At 43.8% G+C, this 22639-nt stretch overlaps 1 long non-coding RNA gene across 5 annotated transcripts in view; it reads left to right on the top strand.

The window, feature by feature from the left end:
* Positions 1 to 22639, top strand: part of LOC136792891 (uncharacterized) — a 103283-nt gene that overhangs the window by 61519 nt on the left and 19125 nt on the right. For 4 of the 5 annotated variants that reach the window (XR_010837470.1, XR_010837471.1, XR_010837469.1 and 1 more), the window contains exons 4-6: positions 3778 to 3906; positions 4020 to 4131; positions 4437 to 4481. The exons of the other annotated variant lie outside the window; for it this stretch is intronic. This is a non-coding gene — a long non-coding RNA (uncharacterized lncRNA). Of the gene's footprint in view, positions 1 to 3777; positions 3907 to 4019; positions 4132 to 4436; positions 4482 to 22639 lie in introns of those variants that run through there. 5 annotated transcript variants of the gene reach the window in all.

Raw genomic sequence — 22639 nt, 5'->3', positions numbered from 1 at the left:
TTTTCTTGGACTGAGAAGTTTCTGGAGTTTGCACAATGTGTGGGCCCAAGGAAACAGGCCAGGATGTCCCCAGTAGGATGGATTGTCACCCCTCAGGGAAAGAGAGAAACATCCAGAGCAGAGACAGAGTTCGCTGTGCAGGATCCGACTCAACGTCTGATTTCTTAGGCGCTCGCTGCTTTGTTGGATTTCTCGCGATCAGAATCCTAGGTAGAACTCAGGTGCTGGTTTTGATTCTCCTAGATTAGGTGGAGATCCAAAAGGGTACAGGGAAAGATTGCAGGCAGTCTGTGATCTGTAATTAAAAATGTTTATGTAAAAATGTTATATTAGCTCCCCTAGCCCCGGAAAGAGAGTTCTTATGTCTTGGACAGATTTTTCAAGAGTCCAAGACCCTCTCTGATTTAAGAACTACTGTTTTATATTGAAGATTTTCCAAAGGTAATTTCAGTTGGGGGCATGGGGACATTGGCCTCCGTCGATCATAGGTGCTACAAAGTAAAATATACTGCCTACTGTATCCTGCGCCACAGGGGAGCCTGGCTGTTTACTTCATGTAACTCAATGAAAACAATAACCGAGAGGACACAGAAGCGGGCAGGGTGTCTGTAGAGCGGCTGCTGATGTGAGTGCGCGGAGACTGGAGTATGCCTCTCCCTGGGATGGATCCATCCAGTTGAAACCGTGGTCCCAGAAGTAGTGGTCCCAAGGCGGTGTTCCGGGAAGATTATATTATTGAAGAGAGAAAACATAAATGAGACCCTTAAAGAGCTTACGGTCTAGTTCAGACTTGCTAAACCTCTTGGAAAGGGAAGTTAGATAAATACAGAGTGAGATTTGGATCCATCCCATGGAAAGAATGTGCACTGGCCCGGGGTGGGACACACCTCTTTCTGCCAGGGCAGGGAAGGATTCTTGAGGGAGAGGTGGTTGTCATAAGATGTCTTGAAAAATGACAATGATACCAGAATCCTATGGTCCTCTGTCCCGAGGTCCAAATGTGATGTTTGGCTGCAAATTATGGCCATGTTTTGCTGTAAGAAAACCCGATTTTTATAAATAAGCTGATCTCTAAACACAGACAAATTGGGGATGGTGATAATTTACATCAAATAGTACCTACTCTTGATGCTGGATTCCTATGAATGAAACTTTACGTACTGTATTTCAAGTAACCTTATGACAACTCTGTGAGAGAGGTGCTATTTCTCCCATTTTTCAGATAAGGCACCTAAGGCTTAGAAAGCTTAAAGCGCTTCTTTGCCATTACTCCTCTACCGAGTGGCAGAGACAACCAAGTCTGAAAGCCAGATGCGGCAATCTCCAAAGGCCGTGCTCTCACAGTCTCCACTAGGTAGCTTCTCAGTTCAGTAGAATCTGATGCTTTGCCAGAAATGTCAAGGGCCAAATTCATCTCACACACAACTTGATTTTCAAAAATCAAGGAAAAAAAAGAATTGGATATTTACCCAGTGCCCACTATCTCCTAGCTACTATGCCAGGGGACACAAGTTTCTCATTTTGTCAAAAATGAAATTTGATGAAAAATTCAATTCTTGTGGAATATTTTCAAAATACATTTTTTCAGCTAAATTTAGGTCTGTCCATGCAAATTGTCTCTCACCAAGAAATCACAAACTGGTCAAAACTTTCCCAGGGCAGAGGGTGGCTTGTGCTATTTTACTCCCTTTGCCTAGTAGAGTATCTGCTATAGGTCAATAAGTAATTACTGAATGAATAAGCAAGTATAAGGATGAACTATTTTGAGGACAGTGATTAAGAAGTCTTATTCCTTAAAATGGAAGCAGGACATGGGCATTGGACATGAAGATGTGGGTATAGCTCATTATGCACCAAAAGTGAGTTCATATACAGTAGACTAAGAATAGTGAGAGAGAAAATAAGAAGATGTGGAGAGCTCAATTTTGCAACTTGAAAAACTATGCTTTGTTTTTCTAATGTTTAATTGTTTCTATTCAGTTTGGGGAAATGAGACTCTTTTACTAGCTGGAACTTCTACCCCAATGAATATAATACCTACCCTTTTCAGAGATCTCAATGAATAAGTCTTGTGATGTTTTTTCATTATAGCACTCGGGTCTATATGATATTCAAATATAATCTCTACCTTCTCCCCTTTCTCAGCATGCGTGTGTGTTTGGTAAATATTCATGTGTCAGGGGTCTTTGGTATTGGGGAATTAACATTTCACTTTTTGGTTGGGAGTGCAAATAGTTAATCCAAATGTAATGCTGTTGGTGAATCAGAGCTTGAAAGAATGAACCAGTTTTGAGGACAGAAATCATGGGCTTGAATTGCAGCTTAAGAAAGGTCATTTCTGTTGAGAAGTATCCTGAAGCAAGTGCTACCAAGAGGAACTATGCCCTTTCCAGACTTGAATATACACTTAAAGCTGTGAGTAACCATCCTTCTTGTGAAATGCAGGGATTTGTGTACTCAGAGACAGAGGGTCCAGATGCTATCTGAAGACTGCTTGCAGGTCTCTGATGTGGTCTCTGATGTGGTCAGAGTTCACGGAAGGTAAAGTTATATGGAAAGTTAGCTGCTTCTGGCTTTTAGCTCATTCTCTGCTTGCCTTTATGTCATTAGGCCAGTACAGAACTGTAGAGTCTGGAGGAGGCAATGCAGTAGGGAAGAAACTTTGTATTCCATTACAAGTTAATTGCTAAAGGGATGTTGCCTATAAACTGAAATTATGCATAATGGCACAACTTTGGGAACCCCCCCTCCCATGTAATGAGTGTTAAGCTTTGTTTAGCTCACAGGAAACATCCTGACCAGGCCCAGCTGTGAATGACAGCAGGAAGGAAGAAATTAACACATCTCCTCCAGAGGCTGACCAGAACCAGGAAATGTTTGACTTTATTCCCTCCCCTTTTAGTAAAAAAGAAACCTGAATTCTAACTCAGGCCAGACGGTTCTTTGGGATGCTAGTCCACCATCTTCTCGATTGCAGGCTTTCCAAATAAAGTCACTATTCCTCGCCCCAACACCTCATCTCTCTATTTATTGGCCTGTCATGCAGGGAGCAATAGCAACTTGGACTCAGCAACAGCAATAATCATCAGGCTCAGAGCTCCTCAAGAAGCTTATCTCACTCCACGCTCCACAGGTTATAATATGTATCATGATGAGGTTGTTCCAAGGATTGAGCCATCCTTCCTTCCTTCCTTCCTTCCTCCCTTTCTTCTATTTACTCACTAATTCATTTGTTCACTTAACAACATAGATTAAGCCTCTCCTGTAGCCTCATAGAGGTCCCCATCTGGCTGAAAGGAACATAAGAGTAAGCACTCTTGAGTCCAGGGTGCATTATAGTGTTAGAGTTACACACAGCTTAGTTGAGCAGGGCAGAGGGGCACCTGACCATTGGCAGTCAGGGGTAAGGATATTTTTCCAGAGGAAGTCATCTTGAGCCAAGCCTCAATGAGCACAAGAGAAGTTTGCTGGGAACAAAAGAGATGGTAAGGCTGTCCAGGCTTGATGGAACGCCATGTGTGAAAGCATGGAGGGGTTGGGGGAGAGGGTAGGCAAGGGAAATTGTGGCAGATGTTGAGAATGGATGTAATCCTGCCTGGACGCTCGATTGTATATGGAGCCATGATGGGAGATGAGATCAGATATGAATAAGATTTGCTAACATTTATTGAGCACCTGCTATTTTCCAGGTGTTGTTCTAACAGCTTTCTTTGTTGACTTAGTTCATCATTACAACAGCCCTATGAGGTGGGTATTAATATGTCTTGTATTTTACAGATTCACAGGGAGATCAAGTATCTTGCTCAAGAGCACACAGCTAGAGAGAAGCCAGGATTCACCCCAGAGTTTCACTCCAGAGCCTGTACTCTTAATGGCTAGGCCAGGCTGCTGCTCTGATGGACTCAGGTTTGCCTTGACAAATGACCAGGGAGACTCTTTCCTACCCATTGGTCCAGGTTAGAGTGGAAGTTACCATGAGTATGGATATAGTTTTTTTATACCAGTTTTTCCTTCCTTAGATCAAAGTTGCTCATGCTGTGTTAATATCAGAAGGTCAACGCTGAGGGTAGGGACCATGTCTGTTTAATTCATCAATGCATATTCAGTACCAAGTACAGCATCTGCTACATAGTAAGTACTCACTAGAGATTTATGGAATAAACAATTAATTCATTGATTTTTACCTATTAATCTTATTATGAAGAACTGAATTCAGACATATATTCTCAATTAATTTAACAAGAGCAATGCATTTCACTAAAACCTTGTCACATATCATCTATATAATTGGAAATCTGTGAAACAGTCAACCCCAAGACAAAACTTACAGAGATTAGTTTCTTCCAAAGTTATTAATCAATGGCGTACGTGTGTGTGTGTTCCACTTGTGTCATATGTATTTGCTTTATTTAATATGTGCATTCGTCAATTTGCAGATTGTTCAAGCTTCCTACTCCTCTTCCAGTTAACAAATCAAAAGGTGGGTGCTGTGTGCCTATGATTTTCATAGAATCCAGGCTATTTCTTTTGATAATGATCAAAAGTTGACTGCATTAGACTTTGGAGCTGCCAAGGATTGGGTAATACAATTAGGTTACACCGAGGTCCAGGAATGGAATTTGTCTGGTGACATTAATGCATTGATTGCATCCTATATATTTCAGTGTCTTAAATGAAGTGGCTCTTTCCTTTGCAAGAAGAAAAGAGCACGGTAGAAATAGAGAATTGTGTTTTCTGTTTGGTCAGCAAGGCAGGCAAGGCCTTATGTGCTCTGTCCGTCAACACCGATAAGCCGAGACATTGGGAGACGAGGAGGATCTCCAGCTGTTCCACCTACGCTGGATCCTGAGTGCCATCAAGTCTCTCAGGAAACTAAGGAAGCCCAAACAGAGAAAGAGGAGTGCCATGAACAATTAATCTTCTGCTCAAATGGGGTTTTAGAAATTATTTGAGTATCCATATATTTTGAACTTCAAGAGACCTTACTTTTCTGGGCTTCCTCCTTGTAGCACAAGAATACACGTTTCGAACATCTCAGTTGGTGCAGCTTCTCTAGAAAAGCCTTCGTCAAAAAGAGCCAAAATTTAAAAAAAAAAAACAAAAAGCACAAAAAAACAGTCAAAACTAGAACAAGATAACAATAATTTTTTTTTACCACGAAGTTGACATTTTTCTTTGATTTCCTAAGTGTATTTGTGGTTTCAATAGTATTTGATGCATTTTATCCAATTATGAAAAGTATAAGTGATTATAACATGATTTATGTGCTTTATTGTTTACAAATATACAAATGTCTATACAAGATTCATATTTGTTCATTTGGCTCTCATAAGCTCTTTCTAAAATGAGGAGAGGTATCATTATTCTGTTTTCACAAATGAGGAGACTGAAGTTCAGGGAAGATACTAGGTGAGGGGATTTGTCTAGGGGCCACCTCATGAAAAATAATGTAGCCCAAACTTGAACCCAGTTCAGATTCTAAAACCCACCCGCCGCTGATCCATTCTGTGGATAAATCAAGTGAAGTAGGGAAGTTATTATTGAGTGTCCGCCATGGGTTAGGCAATTTCAAACACACTACCTCATCTAAAACCTGCAGGGTAGGAAACTATTATCAGAGCTAAAGAAACTAAGGTTCAGAGGGGACCTATGACTTTTTAGATGCTTAGTAAATGGCTGAGCCCTTTCAGTGAGAAATGATAGATAACCCGGGGAAGAGAGGTGTTATTTCACTGTCAGGTTACTGACATTTCTTGAGAATGCAAAGCCAGGCAGAATATCTCACAAAAGGAAACTTATTTGTAAAAGGAGAGTTTGGGAACTTTTTTTTTTTTTTTTTGGCTATTTTGAGGAATATTTTCTTTTCCTTTTCAGCAAGTCTTTATCAGGAACCATATCTTTGCTCTGTCACCTGCAAACAGACTTTAAAACAATGAGAACCACCCTCTGCAGGATATTGATTCTGATGGAACAAATGTTGATTAAGCAGAATGGTGGCTTTTTTTAACTGGAGGAATTCCAGATCTTTCCTTAGTCCTGTCTCTCCAGGGAAATGAGCTCTATCCTCAAAAATCTACAGAAAACCTGAGTCAGAATGAAGATTTATGATGGGAGATGCTGGCCGGAAGACGGCTATATCTGGTAGGCTATCTAGAAGCTCATCTTTGTGTTATTAGAGAAACTCTCTCTCTCTCTCTCTCTCTCTCTCTCTCTCTGTCTCTCTCTGTCTCTCTCTCTCCTCTCTCTCTCCAGGATGTAGCCTGGTTATCACATAATCTTCTCAAGTTTCATTCCCATTCTGCTTACAAATGCCCCAAATATAAAGAGATGCTTTTCATTAAGACAGCCTTTTAAGAGGTAGTTTTACCCCAGCTGTTGCAGTCTATCTTAAACACCTACCTTTTTCACCCTCGTGTGGAATTTACATGTTGATAAGCGCTATAAAAAAGGGAACTTTAGAGATCTCGGCAAAGGAACCACTCCCCTCCTCCTCAGACTCCAGACCTGGGATAGGGCTTGCTTGCCCTGGGGCTTGGGGCGGACCCCAAACACCAGGGGCTGTAAACACTTTTCTAGTCACATAAACAGGAGGAGATTCTTTGCCTGCCACTTTGGCAGTTTCCTGTCAGGAGCCGGTGACAAAACAGAAGTGATAGATGGAGGTAGAAACAGGAGAACCAGCCTTGGAAGTTTTCGGGCGCCCCCATGAACTCTCTTTCCTTGCACTGCCCATCCCCATCAGTGATGAATCCTCAGCACCTGATTTCTCTGCATGCCGATGTCCACCTATTTGCACCCCCAGTTGGCTGAGTGGTATTTGCTAGCAAATGACCTGTGAGCTTTCTCTCACTCCTGGGTCTGTAAGCAGAGAGAGCCAGGGGCTCTTGCAGGACTACTAAGTCCAGAAGACTTTCAAGGTCGGGGGGCTGGGAGTTACAATTGAGTGTTCAAGGGGGAAAAAGGAGGGTTGGTCCCAGAGCCTTGCCAGGGTCCCGAGCAGCCTATCTTAGCTGCTGGGGGTGGGGATGGGGACTCCTTTGTTGGAGAGGAAATAAACCTGGGACTCTAGCCTGCCTGATCCTGCAGGATGGGCTGCCGTGTTTGAAGTCAGGACTGGTGGGTTCAGGAAGCTGGCTGCATCGGGTTCCCATTAGCTCAGACAGCAACACAGTGGGTTCACACCGTGACATGGTAACAATTATGCCCTTCTGCTACTGGCCCTTACCCTGGGGTGAGGCTCTTTTCTTCCTCGCCCATGTGACTTCAAGTCGCCCTGGTTTCCTTATGGCTCGATTTCCTGCAGATTCCCGTTACTTCATGTCTAATCTTCTGGAGACCACTTATTAGACCACACAAATTGCAACAATTGTCTCCAGCACGCAGACCCTGTCCCAGACCTGCAATGCGTCTAGGAGAAATTCTGCATCTTTCTGAAATGGGAGAGTTACTTCCTACGTAAATAGTAGGATTATCCAAAATCAGAGTTCATTCAATATTGAGGGAAAATAAACTAATTATACATGCATACCCTGAAGCATGCTAAATTATTCCTCCCCACCCGTTATTTAGAAGCCTGGTTTAGACAATTATCTCCATCTTCAATGATGAGACCGGGAAGACACGAACAAATGACTATAATGTGAAGTGGAAAACTAAAAAGATAAAGTTGTGATTTTTTTCAAGAGAAATACTTCTATATATAGAAAAAGCCAGGTCCTAGAAAAAGAGTTTGGGGTTGAACCTTGAAAAATTGCAAGAATTTGGAAACTTGGAAGTTGGTGGGAAGAAGAAAAGGGCATATTAGGAGAACAAACAAACGCCTAAACACTGATAGATGCTGTGGGAAGTAAAAGAGTATACAGCTGCCCCTCAGCATTCTCGGGGATCGGTTCCAGGAGCCCCTGCGGGTACCCAAATCTGAGGATGCTCAAGTCCCTTATATCAAATGGCGAAGGATGATGAATACAGTCAACCCTCCGCTGTATCTGCGGTTGGTTGAATCTGCGAATGCAAGCCCTGCGGATGCAAGTCCCGCGAGTACGGAGGGCCAACTGTACAAGACAAAGTTCCTGCCTTCCAGAGGCAGGTTTCTAGGGGCAGGACAGGAATAAAGACACAGATGTAGAGAATGGACTTGAGGACACGGGGAGGGGGAAGGGTAAGCTGGGACGAAGTGAGACAGTGGCATGGACATATATACACTACCAAATGTAAAACAGATAGCTAGTGGGAAGCAGCCGCATAGCACAAGGAGATCAGCTTGGTGCTTTGTGACCACCTAGAGGGGTGGGATAGGGAGGGTGGGAGGGAGACGCAAGAGGGAGGAGATATGAGGATATATGTATACGTATAGCTGATTCACTTTGTTATAAAGCGGAAACTAACACACCATTGTAAAGCGATTATGCTCCAATAAAGGTGTTAAAAAAAAAAGAAGCAGGTTTCAATTCAGTTAAAGTGATAAGAGAAACACAGATAAGAAACAATTTAGAGGACAATATAAGGCATGGTATGGGGAAATCACTTCAGATATAGGTAATGTTTAATTGCGGTATGTAAATGATAAGTGCTATTTCAAGTAAGGGAATTGTCAAAGTTCAAAGAAAGAGCTGGGCCAGACTTGAGGAGGAGTGGGATATAGTTAGATGCTTAGGGCTGAAGGAAGGGCATTAATAGGAAGGAAAAATGAATGGAGTGAGAATCTGGCAGGCCATGTGCTGGAGACCAGTCGTGCTCAACCTTCAATGTGTATCAGAATTCTCCACAGGGTGTGTTAACATACGCGTCCCTGGGCTCCACACTGGAGATTCTGATTTAGTAGGTCTGGGGTGGGGTGGGAGGAGTTGCATTTCTAGCAAGTTCCTTGGTGCTCCTGGTCCAGGAAATCATCCTTTGAGAAGTACTGCTGTACACCGATCTGCATGTCCGGCACACAAGCACTTATTTGGGGGAAATACTGGGAAATCAGACCATCCAGGGAAATCCACCCAAGAAGTATTAAAAATGAATATGCTGTTAACTCTATTTTCATTACTGATGATTATTCTCCATCTGAGTAGAACAATAAACTTTCTTGGTTTTTTTTTTTTCTTTCCTTTTCCCAGATGGCTTCTTGGTTTAGAATGAATTATTGTGAAAAAAGAAAATAATGCTTTTGTGCCTAGAAACTACTAGGGTTGAAGCTGGATATCATTTCCTAAAAGACAGTTTTCATGATCCCTTCTACAACAAACATATTTCTTAAATAGCTTTGCCCCTACCAGGAAGTGTGGTCTTTTATGGGATTGGTGTTATGGAGCTTTACATACTGGATGGCCACTGTCACGGGCAACGCTCCTTAGAATCTAAATATTAAAAATAGTGACCAGGGGCTTACCTGGTGGTGCAGTGGTTGAGAGTCCGCCTGCCGATGCAGGGGACGTGGGTTCGTGCCCCAGTCCGGGAGGATCCCACATGCCTCGGAGCGGCTGGGCCCGTGAGCCATGGCCGCTGAGCCTGTGCTCCGCAACGGGAGAGGCCACAACGGTGAGAGGCCCGCGTACTGCAAAAAAAAAAAAAAAAAAAAGTGACCAAAGGTACCTTGCAAAATCATGCATTTTTATTGCTTTTCTCAAAGATTTACATCATTTATTGTCTCAAATATTATATAAACAGATGTTATAATCCCCATTCCATGATCTTTTTGCTTTTGCATATTTAAATGAAACCTTACCACCATTGTTTCCCCTAATTTTTACAGAAAAAAATTTAATCCAGGTTAATGTGAAAAAAAGACTTCTAAATTTTAAAATGTTTAAAAAATGTCTTCCTTCTGTCTGAAATAAAACAATTTCATAATCTTCTTTCTATTGCATGGAGTTAGTTACGAGTTTCTCCTGGATTTTGTTGGCTTGACTGAGGTAGGCATAATTTCCTGTATACTTTACTTAGTAAAAAGTCTCTCATATACATTTAAAGATCAAGTTCAGCTTATAGTATGCTATACTTTGCAGACAGAAATGTGCAGTGTACTTTCCAATAGTTCTTTTACTCTTTTGACAATTTAAGGTAAGAGTTGTGTAGTATGCAAACAATAGCAATTAGACAACATCACCATAAACACAGGTAAGGGCATGAATCATATTTATGAAGAACTAAAGTGGTATGAATACCAAAAATACATAATGATTATACTGTTCAAACTTTGAGCAAATAGACAAAATAACTAGGAGGGGAATTTATTTTATAGCAGTGAACAAATTTATCTTTTCTCATGATTTAATACATGAAGGATTACTAAGGTATATCCATTTTTAAGGTATTTATGTAGAAAAAAGTGACATACTTTCATGTAATTAAGGGCTAAAAGTGCTCATTTACTCCTAAAAGTTTAGAAAAGGGAATTTTGCAGTGCAGATAAGACAGAGGTAGGAAAATATTGCATGTGTTCAGAGCTGAAGAGGGCCTTTGAGGGGCCTGTCTGGGAATTCACAGTGACTTGTTGACAGAGTAAGATCAAAATCCTGGATCTGTCAGAACTTCTGACTGCTTGACCAGGACTCTATACTGTGCTAAGGAGGTGCTTCTTTTTAGAAAAGAAATATTTTTAAAAATTTATCTTAGTTTTATTACCTACTGCCATTTATTACCGCTCCAGCCCGTACATTAAGCAACTTAGTAAAACAGTATCTTGAGTGAAAATGAGTTAAATGCAAGAAAGAAAATTTTATTTCTCCTCTAACTCAATAGTAAAGATGTAATTTAGAAATTTCTTTTCTTGGTCAGGTGTATTTTTCTGTGAAGAATGTGTATTAAGTTGAGATCATGTTTCGTTCGGTTCACAGATGACATCTTGTACACATTTTCGTTTGTGTGTTACTACTAGTGCATTTGTATGTTGTGTTTGTTAGCTGCAGACATGGAATTTTCCAGTATAGTACAGAAAGTTGTCAGTGCCAGGTGTCACTTTGGAGAAAGGAGACTAGATGTTAAATACATTGGCTAATTCATTTAAATGATTGTCCTTTCTCACACTCACCCTGGGAGAACACACTCCTTGTTTACATTGTACTCTCAAAACTATGTTAGAATTCCTCCAGTGTTTGCCCTCCAGCTAGCTGATGAGTCTCCCCTACCTTCCCAGCCCCTGCCCCAACCCAAGAGATTTGGTCTCATTATTTAATTGTCACTTTGTTTTTGACCCAAAGTAGGATACTCAGTTTGGTCGACTACCTCACTTACTGAACAATGCTTAAATGATTTTTGGTTCTTTCTAAAAAATCGAAGCCACCAAAATCAAATCCATGTGGAGAGAATGATGACATGGTAAAAGTGAGAAGATATGAAGGACAGTGCCATGAGGAGGTCAAAAATACTGTGGATAACAGCAGCATCTCTGCAATAGATTCGGCCTTCCAAGGAGATGGTATTGACCACATTAGTTCTGATGTTTGTGAAAAATGGTGCAACCCTCTTGTCATACCTTGTGCCATCAGCGTGACACACTTTGTCCTCCCAGCATGATCGTTAAGTGTGACAACAGAACAAAATCCTGTCTGGGCTTCATTTGCTTAGAAGTCTCAATTTTAAATATCTGTATAACAAAGGGAAATATCTAGTGAGTAATGGACAGGGGATATTGGAATGGATATTTTTTAGTCCTAGAAAATCCCTGTTTCTTGTGCTTTCCTTCTTACTCTCCTCACTTCCCTAGGCTGCATCCCCTGTTCTATCCCTTAGATTCTCTCCTCATTCTCAGTTTTCTGATCCCCTTGACCTTGCCCATACTGACTCCACCTTGATCCTTGACCACCCGCTTTTTCCACCCCTGCACCCCAGCTGCAGAGCCCACCTGGACAGATTCACGCTGCCTGTAGGGGGCTGACTCCTGTTCTGCCCTTTTCTTGTCCTCAGTGTCTCTCCCACACCCCACAGCATCTGTCCCCAAACTTCACGGCTCCCCTTAGGTCTACCACCCCACTCCTTCCCCTTGCCTGGTACTTTCCAGAAAAAAAAAAAAAAAAAAAAAAAAAAAAATATATATATATATATATATATATATATAGAGAGAGAGAGAGAGAGAGAGAGATAATAAGAGAAATTTTTTAAAAAGGAAGGAAGGAAAGAAGAAAGAAAGAAAGAAGCAAAGAAAGAAGAAGGAAGGATGAAAGAAGGAAGGAGAAAGAGAGAGACTGAGAGGGAGAGAGAACAAAACACAACACAAGGGCCAGGGGCCATCACTCCTGTTGAATCTTCATCTTCTAACCTCTTCCCTTTAGCTCTTCTCCACTTTCATTTCAGAGGAAACTGTGTCCCCTATTTCCTTCCAAGGCTGTCTTTACAACCCTCAACGCCGCCCCGCCCCCCGCCAACCCTGCGGAGGCTTAGGCTTTATCACAGGCTTCTGCTCTCCTTCTGGAACTTTCTTTGACAACTATCTCCTTTCTCCTCTCTCCCCTTTACCTACAGTTTCTAATCTTTCCTCTTCTCAAAAATAAAAACAACTCCCTTCACCTTTCTTTTCTTCTCGAGCTACTGTCTGACTCTGTCCTTCTGATTCCACCCACATGTGTCGAAAGAAGAGTCCCCACTGTCCTCTGTGCTCTCTTACAGAGCCTCAGTCTGCACCCGCCTCGCTCCTTGTTCAAACCTGGTCTCAGTTATTAGACCAGTGAATGAGGAGGATTGCTGGGTGTGCATCTGGCTCTGCCACTTACTAGCTGTGTGGCCTTGGACAAGTTACTTCACCTTTTTGTGCCTCAGCTTCCTCACCTGGAAAATGGGGACAGTAATACTTTTGCCCCTTAATAAACTTATGTTTATTAATGTAATAATTTGGTTATAGACCCTGGTAAGGATAATCCACAAGGGGGACAAAGAGAGTGACCTAATAATAAAAGAAAGATGATTCATGCTGGGCCATCTCCCTAGAATGCCCCTGTCTCCCATCTGATACCCAGGAAGTCCTTGTGAGTCATTCTAGTTTTGGTTCATAATCTATGTCTTCCTTAGATCTTTCCCCAACTGTCTGCTCTGCCATTGGAAATGGCTCCTCTATCCTTGGTGCCCAGGATCTAAGCTTAGCACTTCTCCTGTGGATCGGCCTTGCCCTACCTGCCAGGTAGTCAGTTATGAACTTGTCCATCTCCTCTACAATGCTGCAAAGTTGTGCACACCAGTGCTGTTTTACTTATTGTATTAGTTTGCTAAGGCTGCTGTAACAAAGTACCACAGGCTGGGCGACTCAACCAATAGAAATCTATTTTCGGGCTTCCCTGGTGGCGCAGTGGTTGAGAATCCACCTGCCGATGTGGGGGACGTGGGTTCGTGCCCCGGTCCGGGAAGATCCCACATGCCGCGGAGCGGCTGGGCCCGTGAGCCGTGGCCGCTGAGCCTGCGCGTCCAGAGCCTGTGCTCCGCAACGGGAGAGGCCACAACAGTGAGAGGCCCGCGTACCGCAAAAAAAAATAAAAATAAAAATAAATTAAAAAAATTAAAAAAAAAAAAAGAAATCTATTTTCTCACAATTCTAGAGGCTGGAAGTCTGAGATCAAGGTGTCAGAATCTTCTGAGGCCTCTCTTGTCGACTTGTAGACAGCCGTCTTCTCCCTCTCTCTTCACGTGGTCTTCCTTCTGAAGGTGTCTGGGTCCTAATCTATTCTTCTCATAAGGACATTAGTCATATTGTTTTAGGGCCCAGCCTAATGACCTCATAGGCCCTGTCTCCAAATACAGTCACATCCTGAAGTACTGGGGGTTAGAACTTCAAAGGATGAATTTTGATGGAGTCACAATTCAGCCCATAGTACTCCCCAAAGAATCTAACATGATGCCTGTCACATGTGTATGATGTGAGAAGAAACCAGGGAAGGGGAAACAAGGCAGGATGCAGAGAAAAACAATTCCTAAAACATGTTTCTCTGGAAAATCGTGGAGAAAGCAAGGAAGGTTAGTCATCACCTCTAATGTTTTCCTTTCAATAACACGTCCTCACGCCGCAGGGTTATTTCACTAGAGTTGGGTTTCATTCTTCTTGCAAAATGATACCCCTGGGAAGGATGACCTAATAGAAAGGCAAGATGGAGCAAGACACACTCTGCTCTTGTTACTCACTACTATGAAGCCTTCAGGGCCCGGCACGTAGTAAGTGCGTGTTAGCTATTGTGGGTTGTGTTATTGTCATCGTCATCAACGCTGTCGGCTCTAAGCTCTATGAGGGGAGGGTCACTTCATCCTCCTTCATTGCTGTACTCCCTGGCCTCACATGGTGCTTAGCAAAAAGTAGAAGCTCAATATATTTTTTCAATAATGGAAGATACTTCACCTCTGAGGCTCTCTTTTCTCATTTCTGAAAGGAACTAATATTTATTGAGCCCTTACTATGTGTGAGGCCTAGTGCACATGTTTTACGTGGATCATTTCATTTTCACCCTCACACCAGTCATTTGAGGTAAGTACTGTTTTGAATGCACATTTTTCAGATGAGAAAACTGAGGCACAGAGAAGTAAGTAACGGGTCAAGGTCACACAGCCAACAAACAGCAGAGCTCAGGTTCTGTCGGACTCACACCTGAAATGCCAGCTAACGTGTTATAGCGCCTCCTTCACATTCAGAAAGAGGGTGAAAAACTCCAGCCTTACGGGCTTGTTGAGAGGATTAGACAGGATTTGTAAAGTGCCTGATACGTAGTGGGAGTTCAGTGGATATCAACCCCTCCTCCTCTGCACAATTCACCTTGCTGAGCAGACAAGGGCTCTAGGATCTATCTTCTAACTAAAAACTCTGCCCAGGTCCTCCATTAACCCAACCCCACTGCAGCCACTGCCCCATTCTTTTGCTTCCCTTCAGATCAGAGCTACTCTGTACTCAGCGATGCCTCTACTTCATTTTCTCATCACCCACTTTATCTTGAATCCACTCAGATCAGGCTTCTGCCCCCCTCTCTTCTGAAACTGCTCTTAGCAGGATAACCAAATACATCTGATGAGCGAAATCCACCAGCCTCTTCTCTGTCTCATTTTCCCCAGCCCCTTAGCATCATTCAGCAGAGCTAATGACTCTCCTTCTCAAAATACTTCTTTTCTCCAAGCTTCTTGGCTATGGTTTCACTTCCCTAGATGCTCCTCCTTATCCACTTTGCTGTCTCCATCACCTCCATTCTGCATCTAAATGTTGAAGTATCCCAGGCCTAAACTTCTTTATCTACATTCTCTGGCCAGGAAGTCACATCCAGAGTCATGACTTAAATGCCATCTATAAGTGGATGGTTCCAAATTTGTGTCTGTAGCCCTGACTTCTCCCTGAAGTTCCCGATTTATGTATCCAGCTTCCCATATGACATTGCCACTTGCAACTCTAATGGGCATCTCTAACTCAGCATAAAACACAATTCCTGATTCTGTATTCCCTTGTCTGTCCCCATTCAGACCTTTCACATTCTTTCCCACTCAAGTAATGGCTCCATCCGTTGTTCAGGATAACAATCTAAGTCACCCTTAATTCCTTATTTTCCCTTATCCTACTTTCAATCCATCAGCAAGTCCTGTTGAAGGCTTTACCTCCAAAATGTATCTCAGATCCATCTGAAATTTCTCTTTGGAACTGAAATAAAACCCAGAGTTGTTGACATGGCTTACAAGGCTCTCGGTGGTCTAGTGCTGCCTGCCTCTCGAACCTTCAGTGTGGTCACACAAGTTCCCCTGTTCATGGTGCTTCAGACCCACTGGATTCTATTCCTTGGACACAGCAGACTTCTGCCTCAGGGCCTTTGCACTTGCTATTTCTTCTGCTTGTAATTCTTTATCCCAGATCTTCACATGACTGGCTCCTTCTTATCATTCAGGTCTCAACTAAATGTCATCTTCTCAGAGCAGATTTCCATGAGCACCTTGGAAATTTCCATGAGCTTCTCACCCACAGCTTCATGTCTATTAATCAGGAGAGTGTTTGGCTGTAAATAAGGATAAACCTAACACAGGTCTAAGCCGATATATCTTTGGGTCACATATTAAGACATCCAGGGGAGTTAGATCAAAGCTGTGCAAGGCTCAATGATGCCATCAGTGATGCAGGCTCTTTCTCACTTTCTAGTCTGCCAGCCTTAACATCCTGACTTCCTTCCTTGTGGTTATTACATCAAGCTTGCAAGGCAGCTGCTGCACCTCTGGGCATTATGTCTGTGTCCTAGACGAGGAGAAAGGAAAGTTCAAGGATCAAAATCTTTTCTTATGTGGCTCTGCATTTTGGGGGGGCAGGGAAGCCCTCCTCAGGGTATTCTGTCTGAAGTCACGAATATGAGTCCCACCAGCAGTAAGGGATGTTGGTGACACAAGCATTGTATCTTTCCAGCATGTACACTAGCAAATGCAAAGGAGGAGGGGGATGGGAATAATCTGAGGCAGCTAATACTAGTCACCTTTTATGTCATATCACCCTGCTTACTTTTTATGATTATCTGAAATTACCTTGTTATTTATCGATTTTCTTACTTATGGTATGCTCTTACTTATGGTAAGCTACACAAGAATCTTACAACCTTATCTCTTTTGTTTCTGACTGTGACTAGAACAATCTCTACCACATAGTAGGCATTTAAGAACTACCTGTTGATTGTTGAATAAACAAACCAAAATAAATAAAATGTGCCTCCATATTATAAATGGATTTCTATTATACACAAACATACAAAGCACTAGATAAATGAAGTTTAATTGAGAGTAGGCAGATTGACTGCTGTGCCATCAGGACAGTGTTGAGTGAGCTGTCCTTTTTTTTTTTTTTTTTTTTTTTTTTTTTTTTGCGGTACGCGGGCCTCTCACTGTTGTGGCCTCTCCCATTGCGGAGCACAGGCTCCGGGCGCACAGGCACAGCGGCCACGGCTCACGGCCCCAGCCGCTCCGCGGCACGTGGGATCCTCCCGGACCGGGGCACGAACCCGCGTCCCCTGCATCGGCAGGCGAACCCTCAACCACTGTGCCACCAGGGAAGCCCAGCTGTCCTGATCTGAGGAGTAAGAGTGATTCTGTTCACTGCAGTTGTATCGATAGGAGTGATGGTCCACACTCACTCTCAAAGTTGCCTTTGCTCAGCGGGCAGAATGTCCGTGGGTTAGAGAGAAGCTAAGTGACTTCCCACAGGATTCAGCCACTGGCCATGTCATCTGGATTCACTGAGCTTCGTGGCCACACACAAGCTCTAGAATCGTATGTAAACTATGAACGGCATATACACAGGCTTGGTCAGGCTCGTGCTAAGTTTCTATCCTAGCCCAAGGTTTTCTTTGCAAGAAGGGATTTAGTGTTTCAAGCTCAAGATTGAACATGGTCCCTGCTGGAATCTAGATGTGCCTGGTAACAGCTGGTTGTTTAACACAGTGGTCCCTTTTGCAGGGGGCACTGAACAGCCTCGTGGGAGTCCCTCACCCTACAGAAGAATCAGGCTAATAAGTTGAGCTCAATGCCAATGTCTCAATGATCCGCAGAGAGAAGAGACTCTGAATACTGTCCCTTGTCTTAGGAGCGGTAACTAAATATGGGAAGAGGTATTTTCACTACACATCCTCCAAAGACAAGGGACAAAGCCACATTGCTTTGGGGGCTGGGAAACAGAGGTGACACACGGGGAGGAAGAGATGTTCTTTCCCCTTCTCCATGGCTCATATTCACCGCTTTGACGCATGGAGGGAGTCAGAGAACACAGAACTGCTTCAGCTTGGGGTCCCCAGTGTGGTAGCCCCATTCCAGCCACTTCTTCTTGACTACGTTGAAGGCATCTCCAGAAACTCTCAGATATAAGCCGGAGAGACCCGGTGGGGGTGGAGCTACTACAACAGGAGGAAGGTGTCTGTGGCATTATTCACAACTAGAACTCATTTTAAACATCAGCTCCAGCCCCCATTTCAGTCTAATGAAGCCCAGGGAAAATGGGCTACACGTGTTGACTGAACAACTATTTGCTGCCCGACACTGTAGAGATGCTGAGAGCAGGAAACAGATACAGTCCCTGCTTTCATAGAGCTTAATACAGTATACAGGGAGAGAGAGAAAATAAACAGACTTCAACCACGGAATTGATGAGAGGGCTAAAAATGGGATAAAAAAAGAAAAAGTAACAGCAGGTATATGAGAAATCTCTACCTTCTACTCAGTTTTGTGAACCTAAAAAAATGATCTAAAACTAAAATATATTATTTTAAAAGTTAAAAAAAAAATTAATTGAGACTATGGCACTAAGACTCAGAAAGAGAAGTTTGTGGGAAGTTACTCTTAGGAAGAAGATATCAGCTATTCTCCACCTCCATGTCCACAGCTTTAAATCATAACCAGCATCGCCAGGAGCCCAACCACAACACCTGAGTCCAGCCCTGTATGCTCCCTCCCTGTGCACCTAGAGCCCGATTGCCTTTATCCCGCAGGCGACAGCCTGGCGTTGTGATTTAGCGTGTTGTCCTGCGGCTGGGCTGTGAGAGCCTGCAGCCCAGGCTCTGCAATGGTGAGCCCGCCGCAGGGGCTCAAGAACCATCCGTTGACTGTCTTGACAGTGAATGAATGAAGCGGAGTCACGTTGCAACAGGTGAGGTTTAGGTCGGACATAAATGCTTCTTGTCGGGTTCCTGAAAAGCTAAAACAGCTGTGAGGAGTTCACACCGCTCAGCTCAAGAAGGATTAACCCTTTGGCTACAGCAAAGTCCCTGGGAGTGGGTCTGTTTCAGGCCTACACAGGCTGCAGGGCCTGGAGGTCAGTCCAGCTCACCGGCCACATGGGGCCTTTGCAAATATGTCGAGTTTTAGAAGCCTAAAAACGAGGGTGCCACAGTGCATGGGACCCTGATGAATCTTAGGTCAAATGCTAAAATCATTCTACCATTTGTTACCTTGACAAGAGAAAGGAAAATGTGTGTGTGTAGGTGTAATCAGTTTATTAAGTTCTGTAAAATGTTTGGAATTTTTGTGAAGGACACATTTACCAGGCTGCTCTTTTCTTAAAGAGGAGTATATGTCTTAAAGTCACCCCCTTAAGGCAGGTAAGGTCCTGACTTGTATGAAAAGACTAGTTGACAGCTTTGGGGACTATGATTGCCTAAGAATGAGGAGTGAGACACGCTGTTTGTTGGGCAAAACTGAGAAAGCAGGGTTGAAAAGAGCAAAGTGGGACTTCTCTGGTGGCGCAGTGGTTAAGAATCCACCCTCTAATGCAGGGGACACGGGTTCGATCCCTGGTCCAGGAAGATCCGACATGCCACGGAGCAACTAAGCCCGTGTGCCACAACAACTGAGCCTGTGCTCTAGAGCCCATGAGCCACAACTACCGAGCCCGAGTGCTGCAACTGCTGAAGCCTGCGTGCCTAGAGCCCGTGCTCCGCAACAAGAGAAGCCACCGCAATGAGAAGCCCCGGCACCGCAACGAAGTGTAGCCTCCGCTCGCTACAACTAGAGAAAGCCCACGTGCAGCAACGAAGACCCAATGCAGCCCCCCAAAAAAGAAAAGAAAAAATAGAGCAAAGTGGAAAAAAGGAGGACTAAACACAAATGAGAGCACACCTCACCCATTGTTTGCTTTGACTGTGATCCTCATAGAAATACATTCGCAATTACGACCCAGCTGCAATGATCAATCACCTACCTACCTACCCACCTGAAATAAAAGAATCTGAAAAAGTATATATATATATATATATATATATCTGAATCATTGTGCTGTACACCTAAAACTAACATGACATTGTAAATCAACTGTACTTCAATTTAAGAATTTTGTGTGTGTGTGTGGTATACGGGCCTCTCACTGCTGTGACCCCTCCCGCTGCGGAGCACAGGCTCCGGATGCACAGGCTCAGCGGCCATGGCTCACGGGCCCAGCCGCTCCGCGGCACGTGGGATCTTCCCGGACCGGGGCTCGAACCCGTGTCCCCCGCATCGGCAGGCGGACCCTCAACCACTGTGCCACCAGGGAAGCTCCCCCCAAAAATTTTTTTTAAGGGTTCAAAGAAAGAAGTTCCACAAAACAATAGTTACCTTTACTATGTGCAACGCACTCTGATCTTTTCCTATCTTCTTCTTTTTTGAAAATGCTGGTTATCACCTATGAAATTGAGTAGACTGTGGCCATCTGTTTTGAAACTCCTGTCCCCAGGCTTTAGATGGCATGAGCTGTGTGGTTCCCTGGGGCCGACCCTGCATCTGTAAGGTGAGTTGCTGGAGCACCTCAGGGCCTAGAGTCTGTGCAGGGAAGGCTGATACCTCTCGTCATGCAGCTCCCGGCAGGTTTAGCCTGTTTACTCTGTGCTCCCAAAGCGCACTGGGTGAAGGGTCAAAGGATGCAGTTACTAGCCACCTCTGTCTGTCCCTTGGCCTCAACGAGCCTCTGGCATCTCCACCTACAGAACAGACATTCAGCAAAAGCTCATCGATTCAGACTCTGTGACAGAATGGAATTTGTTATCCTTCGGTTTGGGGCCATGACAAAGGCTTGTCTAAGACACGTGAAGCTGATCAAGTTATGTTCTTGAGTCCCGCCCAGAAAACGTCAGTATCTTTTCATTGTACTCTAAGATGCTAGCAGAGCTCAGGGCACCAGGAAAATGAAGTCCATCCCACCCCAACCTTTACTCTGAGTCCCCTTTTCTCAGATAGATAATCTGAGTCAAAAAGACGTCACTGGAGTCATTTCCTTGCTTATTTAGAGAGGCAGTGCTTGGCATCAGAGGGGCAGGAAGGAGACCTTGGACCTCCTTGTCTGAGGTCTGAGTCCTGATAATCGGAAAAATATCTGATTGTCACTCTGTTACTAGACAGTGCTATGCTGAGAAAAGTGAACGTTGTAGTGTTAGATGTTAGTGTTATTAAGTAAGAGATGCCCTTAAGTTCCCCGAGTAAGGAAACGGAAGGTCTGAATCCCTCGCTGGTGCAGAAGCCTAAACTTGAAGGGCAAGAGTCATCTCACCTTAGCTCTGGGAGGAGGCCGGGCACCAGGTGTTTCTAGTGCCTACGAGGGTCTGGCATATTGGGGGTAGTTCAAAAAATAGTTGTAGGGCAAATGACAAGGGACTTACTGGAGTGGACCCTTTCCCGGGAGGCCAGTGCCTTGAAGTTTTTCCGTTATGTGGTTCAAGGGCAGTTGACAAGAGCCAGAAAGTCCACTCTGTCCTCCTACACTGTGATTCTCTGCAGAGATGGTACCAGCCCCTCGGGACCTGGCTTTGTGCATGTACTGCTGTGCCACGTGGCAGACCAGGGCACCTGATGGGATTGGTGGTCAGGGAAAAGGCATGAATGTGAGCTCTGCCCTTTTCTTTCCGGACTCTGGGGCGGGGAGGCAATCCCCTATAGACCTCCCACTAGAGGCGCACAAGACAGATTGGAGAAAGACTCAGCCCTCGGATAGCACGGGGCTCAACAAGGCACCCCTTGGAGAAGGAAAGACGGGTATAGTGCTTCGGGTTCTGAGAATGATGAGGCTTTGGAGAAACCCCAAAGAGATCTGCTCTCGGTTGTATGGTCATTTGGCTGCTTTTCATTTCTGATCTGTGGTATCTTCAGGCACCCATTCATTCTATTACCAGCTACAACAACTCCTGGAATTTCTTTGATCGCATTTCCATTCCTGCAGTTTTTAGAAAAATCTTTTCCCCTAAAGTGCTGACTATGCTTTGAGAAAATTAGACTTTATTTAAAACTTTACCATGTTTAGCTCTTTATGTTGGTGAAGACATGATGTCAGCAACACATGTAGGAGACTGGCTGAGGTTTACATATACTTGTATCTGTACGATCGGTGGCAGCTGCCTGGAGTATAACCTCCTAGGGGGTCAGGGCCGTGCTCGCCACTTGTGCCTTGCACGAAGCTTATCAACCACACTCAATACACAGCCGTGAACAGACAATCAAAGGGCAGATCTTGATCATGGGGTAGAGTCACTATGTATCAGAAGAGGCTCATTTGCTGCTAGAAGCTATGTAATTTCAAGGAAGCTAAAATGAGACAGTTGTGTGATATTAGGGAGAAAACAGCTCTATAGCATCAGTGGGAGAACACAGCAAAAGACTGTTCCTGTTTTCTGCAGATTTAGGAAATTGGTAACGAGGAATAAGTCCTATAAGAGTTTTAATAATATATTAACTTTATAGAGGATTTCAATGCCGAGCCGTTGATCATAAAGTTAAAATGAAGTTGTCACATGGCTATGGACCTGCCATTTTTTTAACCAGACATTTTCATCTAGCCGTGCCTCAAAGCTTCTTGAGTGGGTGGATATTTTTACTACATTAAAAAAAATGAGGAAACTAAAATTGGAAGGGTTTAGAATTCAAGAGTATTACTTGACATTTTTGGAGAGTTTTCAAAACATTTTCTCTCGTACGATCTCATTTAATCATAATATCAGTTCCACGAGATGGCATTATTATTATTAGGTCTGGTCAGGCAGAAAAAGGTTGAGAGAAGCTAGTACCGTAGCTCTGTCTCTGTCCCCAGATAGACGTGCTGACGCCGAGGCCAGGCTGATTCAAAGCCTCTGTTAGCCCAAGTCTTTGGCCCCTGAACACAGTGTGTCCCCCAGGAAGCCAGGCTGGGCTGCTGGGAGGTCCCTTTGTGAGCGGGCAGAGAGGCAGCAATGTGAACCGTAGACCAAAGCCCTTTCTTGGTGCTGGCCACCATGCTGCA

The sequence above is a fragment of the Kogia breviceps genome, chromosome 17 (genome assembly GCF_026419965.1).
Source record: "Kogia breviceps isolate mKogBre1 chromosome 17, mKogBre1 haplotype 1, whole genome shotgun sequence".
NCBI lineage: Eukaryota > Metazoa > Chordata > Mammalia > Artiodactyla > Physeteridae > Kogia > Kogia breviceps.
This window is presented reverse-complemented; position numbering and strand designations above follow the sequence as displayed.